At 47.4% G+C, this 12690-nt stretch overlaps 2 long non-coding RNA genes across 2 annotated transcripts; one reads left to right on the top strand and one right to left on the bottom strand.

The window, feature by feature from the left end:
* Window positions 1-2649: 2649 nt before the first annotated feature.
* On the bottom strand, window positions 2650-6059 carry LOC140217364 (uncharacterized). Its single transcript, XR_011893906.1, has 2 exons — window positions 5646-6059; window positions 2650-2853 (listed from the first exon to the last, which is right to left on the bottom strand). It is a non-coding gene; the product is annotated as an uncharacterized lncRNA (long non-coding RNA).
* Window positions 3527-4599, top strand: LOC140217130 (uncharacterized). Its single transcript, XR_011893634.1, has 2 exons — window positions 3527-4173; window positions 4242-4599. It is a non-coding gene; the product is annotated as an uncharacterized lncRNA (long non-coding RNA).
* Window positions 6060-12690: the final 6631 nt, after the last annotated feature.

Below are 12690 nucleotides of genomic sequence, written 5' to 3'. Positions count from 1 at the left end.
ACGCACCTTCAGCTTCAGTGCGGAAGGAAACTACGATGCTAGCAAGCACTGAATTTAGTGCATCCAATATTTGCAGAGTACTTCGAGCTGCTGGTATTTGCAGCTTCTTCAGTATCATGTGAATTGTATTAATTAGCGATTGCAGCATTAAAGCCACTGCTTGTCTTTTTTCGCACAAGTAACCGACAGTAGACGTCGGGGATTGTCCAGCAAAAGTTTGTTGTGATTCTGTTGGTGAATGCTGTCGTTTCGGTAGAGCCGGCCAAGATTCGGTAGATGTGGTCTTCTCAGTGGCCTTGTTCTTCATGGTCCTTTCCACAGTGCCTGGCCTAGGCGGTAGAGGAGGAGGTGGTGTTGTAGGAAGAGGCATGCGCGTCGCAGAGGCGACAGCCTCCCTTGAGGAGCGCCGGTGACGGGAACGTCGCTTCCTGATTTTATCGGAGCCTTCGCGATGAGATGAATGATCTCTCACCATCTCTTTCAAGATGGTCATTTCCTTCTTAATGAATGGGCAAGTCTTCGATGCAGCTTCATGTGACCTGCCACATTTCGAACACTTCATTAGAGTAGCCCGACATTTATCCGCAGCGTGGAGCTCGGCGCAATAAGGGCATGCTGCCTGATTTTCGCAGACACTGCTCACGTGTCCCAATTTCATGTATTTGCGGCATTAAAGAGGTTTCGGAACGAAAGACGCACAGCATGTCTGAAGTGTTCCACCTTAACATACGATGGTATACATTTACCCTTGAACGCAATCTTCACGCAGCGTGAACTGCCAGCCGAGTAAAATCAACAATGACCTCATCATTTGCTGGCTTGATAAGAATCGGCAAGTCGTTATTAGGGATGGGGACGTCTACGTCGTAGATAACGCCAGTGACTGTATCAGATCCCAGAGGGATCCCAGAGAGTGATCCCAGAGGTGCTGGCCTCCTGATAGGTGGCTAATCCGCTCTAAGATATACAAGGAGTGTCGGCGAACTTCAGGTAGGGAGCTCTGCAGCTCGTTGAGATGCACGTGTGCTGGAGTCGCTCGAGCGTTTTGGGGCGTCTGAATATTTAAAGGGACACTAAAGGCAAATACTAAGTCAAGCTAAAGTGATAGATTAGTGCTTGAGGATCTCTAAGGTGTCAATATTATTGCGAACAGAGCTTTATTAATCTACAAATTGAGGTAAATGCAGGACATGATTAGAGACTCCCCCGGGACATTCAAGCACTTGACCGATGACGAAAGCACTCCTCAGTTAAATTCTGTCACTATTGCTCAACTACTCGTTGCAAAAAACATCCTTGTGTTGTATTATAAGACGAAATAAAATGCTACTTGTCCAGTTCTATTTCATTTTTAGAAAAATGGACCAATTGAAATTGCCGTTGACAACGACGCGGGCGGTCGAAAGGTTTCGTTTGCGCTCGACTCTGCGCCACCCAAGCTTTCGCGTTTCAGTAGTTTCATTATCGCGTAGTACTCCGCTGGTCTTGCTGGCTCGCGAAACTCGCACAAATTGCAAGTAGCAGAGAATTCAACTTCTATTTGATGTCGCGGGATGCCCGAACGGTCCACGCGACTTCAGCAAAATTCAGCTGCAACGGCGAATACACCGCTCTGTCTTGACTTGGTATCGCCATCTGTCAGGCGCCGTTTTACTCACCGGCGGCCATAGAGTTAGTAGAACAACTCTAGAGGAAAAGCTGGGCCGGAAAAGTGGGAACCTCTAGGGCGCCGCCCTGTTGCCACTGGTCAATGTGGCCAGCGCAATTACTATTGAAAGAGCTGAAAACAAGTACAGGTCACCGTATGCTTTGTCATCTAAAAACGCATACCTGAGGTTTTATGAAGGTGGTGGGTTAATATTAAGTTTACAGAAAGCGATCACTAAGTCCGTGACTTATGTAAATCACGAACTACGCATTCATTTAATAAAGGATGACGCTAATTTCGGTTTCGAATCTGTTTTTTGGATGCGTAGTAGTTTCGTACAGTTTAGGTTTTACCAATGGTTTTACATGCGATCGCGCGTCGACATCGGACGCTATGGCACACTCGTGCCTTCTGTGCCACCGAAGCCCCGAAGTGCCCAGGCATATACCTTCACATGTAAGTAAACGAATGTATCTCCTTGTTGAGAATATCACGCGAGTAGGCAGCTCTTGTGGGGCATCACAATCGTTTGAGAAGCGTCACAGTAGAGCATTTTTCTACATGCGGAGCGGCGTTTTTATTTGCAGGTTTCCCTTCAGTAGGAAATTGCTGGACAGGCGGACCAGCGCACCGGAATTGTACTGGCGAAGCCACAAGCAACTCAAAGAATCTGTTTAATTGTTGCACTTTGAACAATCATGCTCCTACAAAGGCCACAGCAGAAAAACAGCCTGATGCCGAGTATTTCTGTGCCACGAAGTAATCAAGAGGCGAGTGCCTAATGCGGACGAAATCGAGTGCATCGAGACTTAGAACGACAGAAAGCTGAGCTAGTTGGTAAGGATTCATTATGCAAAACAGAGGTGAGGCGTGCAGACAGGACACAAGAGTAGAGAAGTGGGCGGCGCTCGTGTTGCATGTTTGCTTGTAAATACTCTATTCTTGTGTCCTGTCTGCACGCCTCACCTCCGTTTTGCATAACGAGTGTATCAACCCACATATTAATAGCGTAGGCGTTTTATTAACTGTGCAATATTTTCAACACTTCCTTGCATGCCATTTCATGTGGAATATCTTTTTTGGTCACAAATTTGTGCAGCGAATCTATTTGCATGATCGACTTCGGGCCTGTAGGTCCGTTCACTTGCACTTGATGCTGAGTCTTTTACATGTATCCATAAACTGCAGATATGCACATCAGATCCCTGCGAGCATTTTCAAAATTCGGTTATTTTAGACAACAGGCACATATGCAATACTGACATAATCTCAAATACCACTAAGCAGCTGGGACACATTTTTGTTGACCATACTCGCAGGTAAAATAAGTAGATTATGTGGACAGCTCCAGCTCATTTTCCTTAAATTAGTGTGTACAAGGGGCATGCAAAAATATGCAAAAATAATTTTTTTCTCGCGCACCGATTCTTTTGTTGTATAAGCAAGAGAACCCACCACGTTAGTGTAACGTATCTTGTACATCACACTAATAAGTGTTTTAATTTACCAAGTGAGATGAGTTACTTTTATGGGTCATTCAGTCATATCACACTGCAAGCTGCATTCATCAATCTTCAATTGGATTTCGCAAGAAACATGTTTCCCTTTTATGCAGATATTCAATGGCAAGCCCTTCCGTGTGTTCCAAAGGTAAAATTTAAGCTCGAAATTAAAGAAGACATTTCTAGTCAGAAACAAGCAAAAACGGTGAATGCAGAGTATCAGAAGCCCAAGGTTCAGAAATTATGAGAAGTGTCGAATGATTTTAAGGAAAGAATGGTATTTGAAGATGCAAGATTCTTTAGTGGAAATCAAGCAAGTCAGTATAGGTAGAATACTCTGAGAAATTATGCGAGTAATGGGATAGCACACAATGGGTCAGAAATGCGTTGTTTTTCTGAAAAACTAAAGCTGATGACTGTCATATCATGAGTCACTTTAGCATCATGAGACTGCTGTTTGATAAATTCAGAAACAAACCAAAAAGCAAGCCATGCAAAAATAAAAAAAAACTATTTAATGATGCTCTCTCCACACTGGGATAAATAATAAGAAACGGATCACGTCTAATGTCATATCAGACACCTTGTGAAACACTAAAGTTCAGTTTCGAGCTATGGCACTTGCCGCGTAGACGTGGGGGGCCTTGCACCAATAGTAATAGTTACCACTGCATCTAGAAATTTAAAGCATTCATGCAGACAAGGATGATTCTTTATATTTTTGGCTACCACTTCAAATGCCTCCACTAAGTGTTACAATGCTGCACGCAGCCATACTAAGGATCTCACAGCAACACTTGCAGGTAAACAGCAAAAGCAGTCAAAGTGCTGGTGTATTCTGGACACTGTCTTTGAAAACTTTTAGGCAAGAACAGTGCAAGAAACAGACATAAGAACTGCATTTATTTCTATTATTCCCCATTTGAATGGCCTTTTCTTTTTCCTTCGACAATGCCTTTGCCTAGCCACAGCAGCTCCCTCATACAGACTCCGCAAGCCAAGAGGCCGTGGAGGCAAATGCAGGTAAGAGGCAAGAAGCAATAGCACTGGTATCGACATTCATCTAATTTCTTTCTTTTTCTTTCGTTTAGACAGCCAGCACACCTCGAACAGCCACCTTGACTGCGGGTGTGTCACCCTAGTCGCCAAGGAAACATTTGAGGGAAAGCGACAGGCAATGTAAACGATACTCTTTCTCTCGGATGACTCCTACGTTCGCCACGCCAGCACACTTGTGCACAAAGATGCCGCGGAGGCACGTGCAGGTCAGAGGCAAGAAGCAGTGGCATTGGTGTCGACATTCGCCCAATTTCTTTTTCTTACACTGAGGCAGCCAGCACACCTCGAACCACCTTAACTGCGGGTGTGTTAGTAGATCCCTGTTGTACATATGCTCATAATAAACTTCAGTAAACTTGAACTTGATAATAAACTTGAAGGCAAATGGGACATTGATGCATTGTTTTTTTGAACATTTATTGTACACATACAATATATGTTATACTTTGCAGTGCTACAGAGCGTATTTTGAAGCTTCCCCCTATATTTTGCACCTTTAATTACGTATGTGTTGTGTGGCCCTCAATTCAGTTCATGTTGTAGCAGTTGTTTTGTCTGTGTATCGCACATTGGCTTAAGCTCGTGATATCCATATACTTCTCTCACATATACAAAATAAAGTTCTATGTAGTCCTCAGTGTTACAACAAAAAATGAAAGTAAACAATCCGATCGTGGAATTGTGTTTATTACAGTCATTCCTATGACAGTTACTGACAAGTTGACAACTTGAACTGGTCAATCCGTCCATAGCCTCCTCTATTTTTCAAAAATAAAGGAGGCTATGATCCATCACGGCAAGGAACTGTATGTATACATAAAAAAAAAGGGGGGGGGGTATGTGTGTGTGTTTGTAGTGGGGGGTATAACAGGATTAGGGCGGTACGAAAAAAATGTACCAACACCGTCCTCTAGACCCATTCCGTTAAGGTACCGTAACAAAGCGCATTAATATGATGAAGTTCATACAACCAACTCTGATATTACTACACACGCCAGGCGACGCGAGCTACATTTGCCATGACGCATTCGCGACTGCACCGGATGCCCTCCATATTATTCTCATTAATCGTGCTAACTGCACCGAGGCAAAAGAAAGATCATGGGCGCAGGTGCCTTTAAAGTATCTCGACCTTGCGAGGTACTGCTGCGCGTGCCAGGGGAGCTGTCCGTGCGAACACTCCCTGGCACACACCTGCCTCGGCGGCCCCAACCTACGTACCGTTCTGCTTCGAGCTTTGATCCCCCCACTGTCCCTTGGGTGCCCTGGAGTTCCTGTGCCGCCTGCTTTATTATAAATAATAAATCTCAGGTGCTCTCCTGAGACTTCCGTTTGTCGGCTACATGTGCCCTACAGCTGGATCAGTACTTATAATAATAAAGAAACCCGATCTATCGTCGCTACGATAGATCGCGAAAGCGGCTTTTGCAACATACCGCGCCCGTGCGAAGAGAATTACGGAACGCCAACGAAGAATCTGACCACAGCTTCGAGCTCGTAACCTCGTCGAGTACGTGACACTCCTGCAACAGGCATGACCGCTGAAAACCGCATACCGCCGGAAACTTCAACAGGATCATCCCTCGGTTGCATAACTGCCACCTGTACGGCCAACATGGACCACACCCACACCGTCCCGCAACATAGAATAAAGAACCAACTTATAAAGCCCAAACACACGGCTGCACGCACACATCACGACACTACTAGCGAGGCGCCATGCTGCTACGCTGCTACGGTTGCCGGATTAAAACTGACTACTGTCACCAAGTCTAGCAAGCGTCTCAGGAGCTGGCAACCTCGGCGCGTAGCAACATGGCGGCGCTCTTGGGGTTTCCGATTTCAATGCATGGGCCCTATGGGTAGCTTGTCCTCTAGAGTCAGTATAGTAACTCTATGCCGGCGGCAGGCAGCAAAGGGTGGTGATGGCGTATGCAACGTCACCACTCCCCCGGTTTGATGGCGGGAGATTTAAACTTCAAAAAAGGCATTCGGACCCTTCAGATGCAATTTTCTCGTAAACTAGTCTTTTCTTGGTACGAAACAAGTGTTGCGAGGTTTCTGGGATGGTATTTAAACAATCCACGTAGGCTTGGTATTTGCCTTTAGTGTTCCTTTAAGTCCTGCGGTGGAGCGCTCTGGAAGGACAGGCGTAATTTTCTCCCGCCGTCCCCTCCACCGATGGCGGCTGCGGTCGTGGGCTACGCGGGGGGACAGGACGATACATTTCCTTCTTTAGATCCGCATCATCATCATCATCATCATCATCATCATCATCATCATCATCATCATCATCGTCGTCGTCGTCGTCGTCGTCGCCCTTTCACGCCGTTGCTTCCGCCGCAGGGGATAGCGCACATGACAAATCGGCTTATACGTATACAGCTACATTAGTGCCGCTAGAGATGAACGGTGATGTTTTCCGCGGGAGCACGCAATAAAAGGAGAAACGTATATATGTACCTATTTATGCTCACTGTAATAGACCTACGCCTTCTAGTACCGTGACCATTCCGTTAATGAAACGAATAGTTTTCTAGAAGCGTTCAGCTATGCGCTTACATTGACAATCGTGGTCGATGGCTCTTGGGCAATTTATTTCTTGTCTGAATCAAACTATTGCCCTTGCGACGTTACAGGAAACTACGGAACAGCGTTTTATTAGCTGCAGGGACGCCATATTACAGTGATGTCAGCAGTAACTTTCCTTCCCTTTCTTTTCCCTCATTTTACTTTAATAAACCACCAATTGTTACTATGCTCCTCTCGTTTTGCACTCAGTACTGTACATGCGTCGCATTGGGGAAACTTTCACTCAGCGCACGTAAGCACAAACACAGGTGCTTGGCTATGGGCGCGGTGCGGGCAGAACACACGGTCATCGAGTAACGTCGGCCAGCCAGGAAGGTCCGGAGAAATGCGCCTTCGGCTCGGAGAACGGTGCCGACGTCTAGAGAGCCACACGCGGTATACCATGCATTAAAGATGGCTCCTGCAGCCATTACTATTCCATTTCTAGCCGGATAAAATTGGATTATACGACCATTTGTTCCTTTTCTTCGCTCTACACAGAGCCGTGAACGCTGGCCGCTTTTCATTCTGTATACCCCAGGGCGCTCCTCGGCGGCTTATCGCTTTCTTGTTTTCCTTCTTTTCTCAGGTTTGTTCGGCGCTGAACGCATTCATGTCCGTTCGTTTGTCCTTCTTTCAAGCGTATCGTTCCTATCCTACGCGCGCATGCCAGTTAGTTGTGTACGTCTCTTCTTTATGTCTCGGGACTATATAGACAACGCAGCTTTCTTCGCCGTAAAAGAGCATTTGCGGCGTTTTATACTCGTCTCGGCCCATTCTCGGCCACGCGGCTTGCTGCGGCCTCTTCGGCGCTCAACGACTCGTCGGAGTATTTATTTCTGTACCCTTTTTTCCTCACGTTGTACTTTTTGATTCGACTACCCCAAAAGGATTGACAAAAAAAAAAGGAACGAGAAAATGGGTGAGCGGATTTGGAAAGCGATGGTGCTGAATGAGTTTTTCTTTTCGGAATGTCGGTCCTGTGTGCATACGTTTATAGGTGGAACGCCGTATCCGCTTTACCACCGTGCGGGTGGAATTCCTCTGTGAGCAAACAACCGATGCGCTCTATACGGTCGTCGATCGCTGTGTACATACGCATGCCGTTATGTTCGCCCGGACGGTGCGTGTTTACATCGGCTGTCGCACACGGCTCTCTGGGGACAGGAAGCGAGCGTCCTGTAGTTGTGTTAGTGCCTAGCCTCTATTTGTTGCTTTCTGTCTTGTCGGATTGAAGCTGACACGTGTTTGCATGTTGTTTTTTTTTTTCATAACATGCTCGCGGTTCACGTTTGTACACAAGGTGGTGGTGCTGGAGGTGTTGGGTAAGTGTTGAGTGCACGCGTGTTGTATAATGCTCTGGCGCGCCGCGTATAGTATTTTCGTATTCGACGAAACGGTGGTGTTTCAAGGGATTTCCGGGGCGGGAGCGTTCGATCGAGTGGCTTGACACCTACGCGGCAATGTTTACCGTGATCGACCACTGTTGATCTCAAAGGACGGGCGAAGGGGGCGGGGAGGGTTGGGGGTTGACAGGAGCGCTGTCTTTTACGTCCTTGGCGTTTTGTTGTTTTAATTACTGTGTAGCTGCTTCTTGTCTGTTATTCGTGTGTTTGATTGCTTGATTGATTGATTGACTGACTGACTGACTGACTGACTGACTGACTGACTGACTGACTGACTGACTGACTGACTGACTGACTCATTCATTCATTCATTCATTCATTCATTCATTCATTCATTCATTCGTTCGTTCGTTCGTTCGTTCGTTCGTTCGTTCGTTGAGTCATTGATTTTTTCATTGTTTGTTTGCTTGTGTGTTTAAATATGTGCCTGTGACTGTGTAATCTGCAAATGGCATTTCGAGCCCGTCCTTTACATATGCGTCGGAGCGACGACGTCTCATGCATCGAATTCTTCGTGTTCTCGGCGAGTTCTTTTCATATTTCACCTGAGCGCTGCACGTATAGTATACGGCATAACGCCGTTTTGAAGTGGCACCGATCTACCATCGGCTGCATAGCTCACACGGCAGAAGTGTACGGAAGTATAGCGATGCCGGTCGCGATGCCAACGTTACGTGCGAAGAAGTTGGAAGCGAAAGAGACGCGCATTCTCGCGCGCGCGCGCGCCATTTCTCTTTGTGCCGCGCCGCATTCTCAAGATCTCTCGCTATCAGTGTCTCCCACGTCCTTATAGCATCACTATATACGCGAAACCTCGTCGCAGCTCCGTATTTACCCGAGCGCTTACGGGAGGAACGCTCCCTGCCTCCCTCCCTCCCTCCCTCCCGCCGCACGCTCGCTCCGCTCCCGCGGACCCCTTGGATGTGTGTAGTACGCACTCGGGAAAACACTCAGCGTTCCTTGTGCGCGATGGAAACGTCGTTGGCTTTCTGCGCCGACAATTTCCGCGCGTACGTGACTTTCGCGGCAGACGTTCGCCGGGAAACCGGCTTTCCCGCCGAGCAACTTGATCTTTCGCAAACAAGCTTTCTGATATCGCTGCACACGCTGCGAAAAGCTCGGTAAAAGCTCTCCCTCTCTCTCTCCCTCTCTCTCGCTCACTCTCTCTTGATCTCTCTTTCTCTGTGTTTGCACTGCCTTTTTCTTTTGGACTAGCGCGTTGCATTCGGTGGCGTCCCTGCCGTGCATGAATTCACTATAACATTGGCGCAGCTTGCGAAGTAATTTTGTTTGTTTTCCTTGCGAACACGCGGTCTTTTGGATATGAGGTATGTGCTTTATAAAGAAGAAAAATTGGGGGAGGGGGAAAACCAGACGGCAGAAGCCTCGTGTCGTTAGAGGCCAAGCGGAGTACGAGCTCAGCATACCGAGGTAAAATTCGCATACGTGCTTGCCCTGGCGGCTGTAGTCAGGAAGCGATGAATGATAATGCAGCTTATGAATTCATAAACTGCAACCTGCTCCTACAAGCTTTCTCGTGAAGGGAGATGGAGTTTCTGAGTTGGTAGCAGAGTATCACGTTAATGCTAGAAGTGTTCCATTAGCGAAAATCTCCGACTCGAGTCAGTTACGAATATTTTAAGAATGACCGCCGAATATCGAATTGAATATCGAATATTTTCTCATTTCTAGATCAACACGAAGTATGAAGCTTGTGCGGAGCCCGTTCGGTAAAAGAAATTATAGCGATAGATACGCTGACACCAGGGGCGTAGCCAGGGGGGGGGGGGGGGGCTTATGGGGCTTCAGCCCCCCCCCCCCCCCCCCCGAAATTTTTTTCGTGCTGTCCATACACCGCCCACCCAAGCAATCCCCGGTGCCGGAAATCATTCTGAATTTTCTCTAGAATGTCTTTTTCACGCTAGAAAAGACATTTCAGCGCGAACCTTGCGAACTTGGGCTGGATTTCGCGGCAGCACACATGCACCGGGAGTCGCATAACGCCAAGACGCCCCATCCGCGCACAAAGTTTCAAGGGCGTTTTGATGGCGAACGGGCTCGCCACGGCATCTTGCGGATGCCGCGGAATCTACGCAGCGCATGGATGTCAATTCCGAAATTTATGAGTATAGAGTTCTCATAAACTTTTGATGTGAAAGGTGCATTGACATTTCCAAAGTTGTGCTTTAGATTTTCAATTGCGGAACTTTGTGGGTTTTATGTTACTATAAATATTGGACGCCAAAGGAGCATTGACTTTTCTAAAGTCTTAGATCGGACCATACGACGAGACAAGCCAAATCAACACACTATCAGACAAGTTGACAAAGCCAGCAGCGAGGTCGGATGAGACGACGATGGTGGCTCAGTCTTGTGTGCGCAAAAGAGAAAAGCGGGGAGCAAGCACGCCGCCTTCCATCGCGCGCGATACATTGGGCGGAGTGGATGGAATGGGGGTGGGATCTAGGATTCGGTGAATCTCTAATTGTGCAACATGTTTATTTGCCTTGTTTGACGCATTGTATACAGTGACGTTATTTAGATACGTATATTTATTGGAGACTTATACGTATATTTAAATATCTTGTTGCGGGGTTTTGTGTATACGTGCAGTGAACTTTGTTTCCCGTGACACTTTTTTGCCTTTTATCAAGCTGTGTCTTCGCATTGGTACATTCCATCGTATCTTCGTATTTCTAATGTACGAAGGCGAGTAAAATGAAAGTGAGCCAACCCACCCCGCGCAATAATTGTTCGGTCCATTATCTGCGAGGCATCCACGTGACACAGAGGCATCTCTCTGTTACAAAAGTGACACGCAGCGGTGAGTATCAATGTTGTTTAAAGGGAAGCTGAAAGGTTTTCCAGAAAAAATGAGTGAACATCTGTACATAATGGTTTTCAACCCTCCGAATTCGAATATCGTATCGAAATCGAGCGAAAGAAAGCGCAAATATATTTTATTTCGACGAAAAGTGCAGCAGCGGACACGCCCAGCTCGCGCGTCTCGTTTCCGCCTGTGATTGGTCGGGTGCCTCGTGACGTCAACACTAGTAACCGACCGCTGCCGCTACACATGAAGCGCGGTGCCAGGTAGTTTGGTGCTGTTTTTCTGAGACGGTAATGGAAAATTTAGAGAGACTGCGTTTTTCCGAGGAGTTCGGCGTTACTCCCTACATGTACGAACCGATTGCGAAGAGCCGGCCTCTGGAAGAAGCAAACGATGCTGCTGCGAGCAGTGCTTTCGGCGCGAACGAAAGCAAAGTCTCTGGATCTCCTTGTGTTGGAAATGCTCTTTGGTGAGTATGTTTTTTGCAAAGCGATCTAGTGATCTCGCCGATCTTTCGCCGATCTAGTGAACTCGTTTCCGGTCAAACAACTGTAGTGTTGTGTTCCTGCATGCCACCTCGTGGAACGTAAGCGGGGATGCGATCGTCGGCACTTGTGCGCTGTCCAAAGCTGTCGGCAATCTACAAAGACGGTTTAAACGCGTGAAAAGCTTCCCGGTCCATGCAGTACGTGTAGCGACCTTCATCTGTTGACTACCACGTTGACTACCACTCTACATACACGCAGACGCACCAACAAAGGAATGCAGGGTCGATCGAAGCAGATTACGATGGCCCGCACGCAGAAACAAGCGCGGTCAGGCACGGTCGCGGACGCTGCGAAGGAACGAAACACTAGAGTTGACGTCACAACACTGCGGTTTCCGGTCTCCGCGCGCATCGTCAGCGTCAGCAGCAGGGCGTGGCATTCGACGGGGGGCGGAGCTACAGCGCAATTTCAACCGACGATTACGTCGCTCCTAATTGAAAAAAAAACCCCCAAATTTTACCTACATGGTTAATAAGGTTCCCGCATCCGTATATGAGCGTCTTATTGAATTCGACAGACTCTTCAGCTTCCCTTTAATGCTCGCATACACTGGGTTGAACATGGTTGCGCGAATAATGGACGCTCTAGAAGTTGAGCAGCGTGGTGCCCTGAGGTTTTCGACAGCTGAAGGTATTTCCCAAAAATAAATTAGTCGCCGTATGGCTACCGTGTACGTTGAACATTGCATTTCATTGGCCACTGTGAAGCGTTCGAGCAAACGGTTCAAAGAAGGACGTGAAAGTGGCAAAGACCATCGAAGGCCGGGCCAAAACCATCGTGCGATCAACCCTAACAAAATTGCAAAGGTTGATGAGCTGATGAGACAAGAACGGAGGATAAGCATCGATGAACTGGCAGAGCGTGCGAACATCAGTCATGGTTCGGTTCACGCCATGATTCATGAACATCTCGGTTATCCGCTCTTGTGTGCGCAATGGTTGCCCAACATTTTGAACTACCACCAGAAGACAGAGAATTTCAGCGCTGCCTTGACTCATCTGATCCGGTATCACAATAAGGGTGACGACTTCTTGTCTCCAATTCTCATCGGGGACGAACCATGGTGCCACTTCTACGAGCCTGAAACACGACAGCAAAGCCTACAGTGGAAACACTCGAATTCCCC

The sequence above is a fragment of the Dermacentor andersoni genome, chromosome 4, assembly GCF_023375885.2.
Source record: "Dermacentor andersoni chromosome 4, qqDerAnde1_hic_scaffold, whole genome shotgun sequence".
NCBI classification, from domain to species: domain Eukaryota; kingdom Metazoa; phylum Arthropoda; class Arachnida; order Ixodida; family Ixodidae; genus Dermacentor; species Dermacentor andersoni.
Note: the sequence above shows the minus strand (reverse complement) of the source record. Positions and strands in the feature narration are given on the sequence as shown.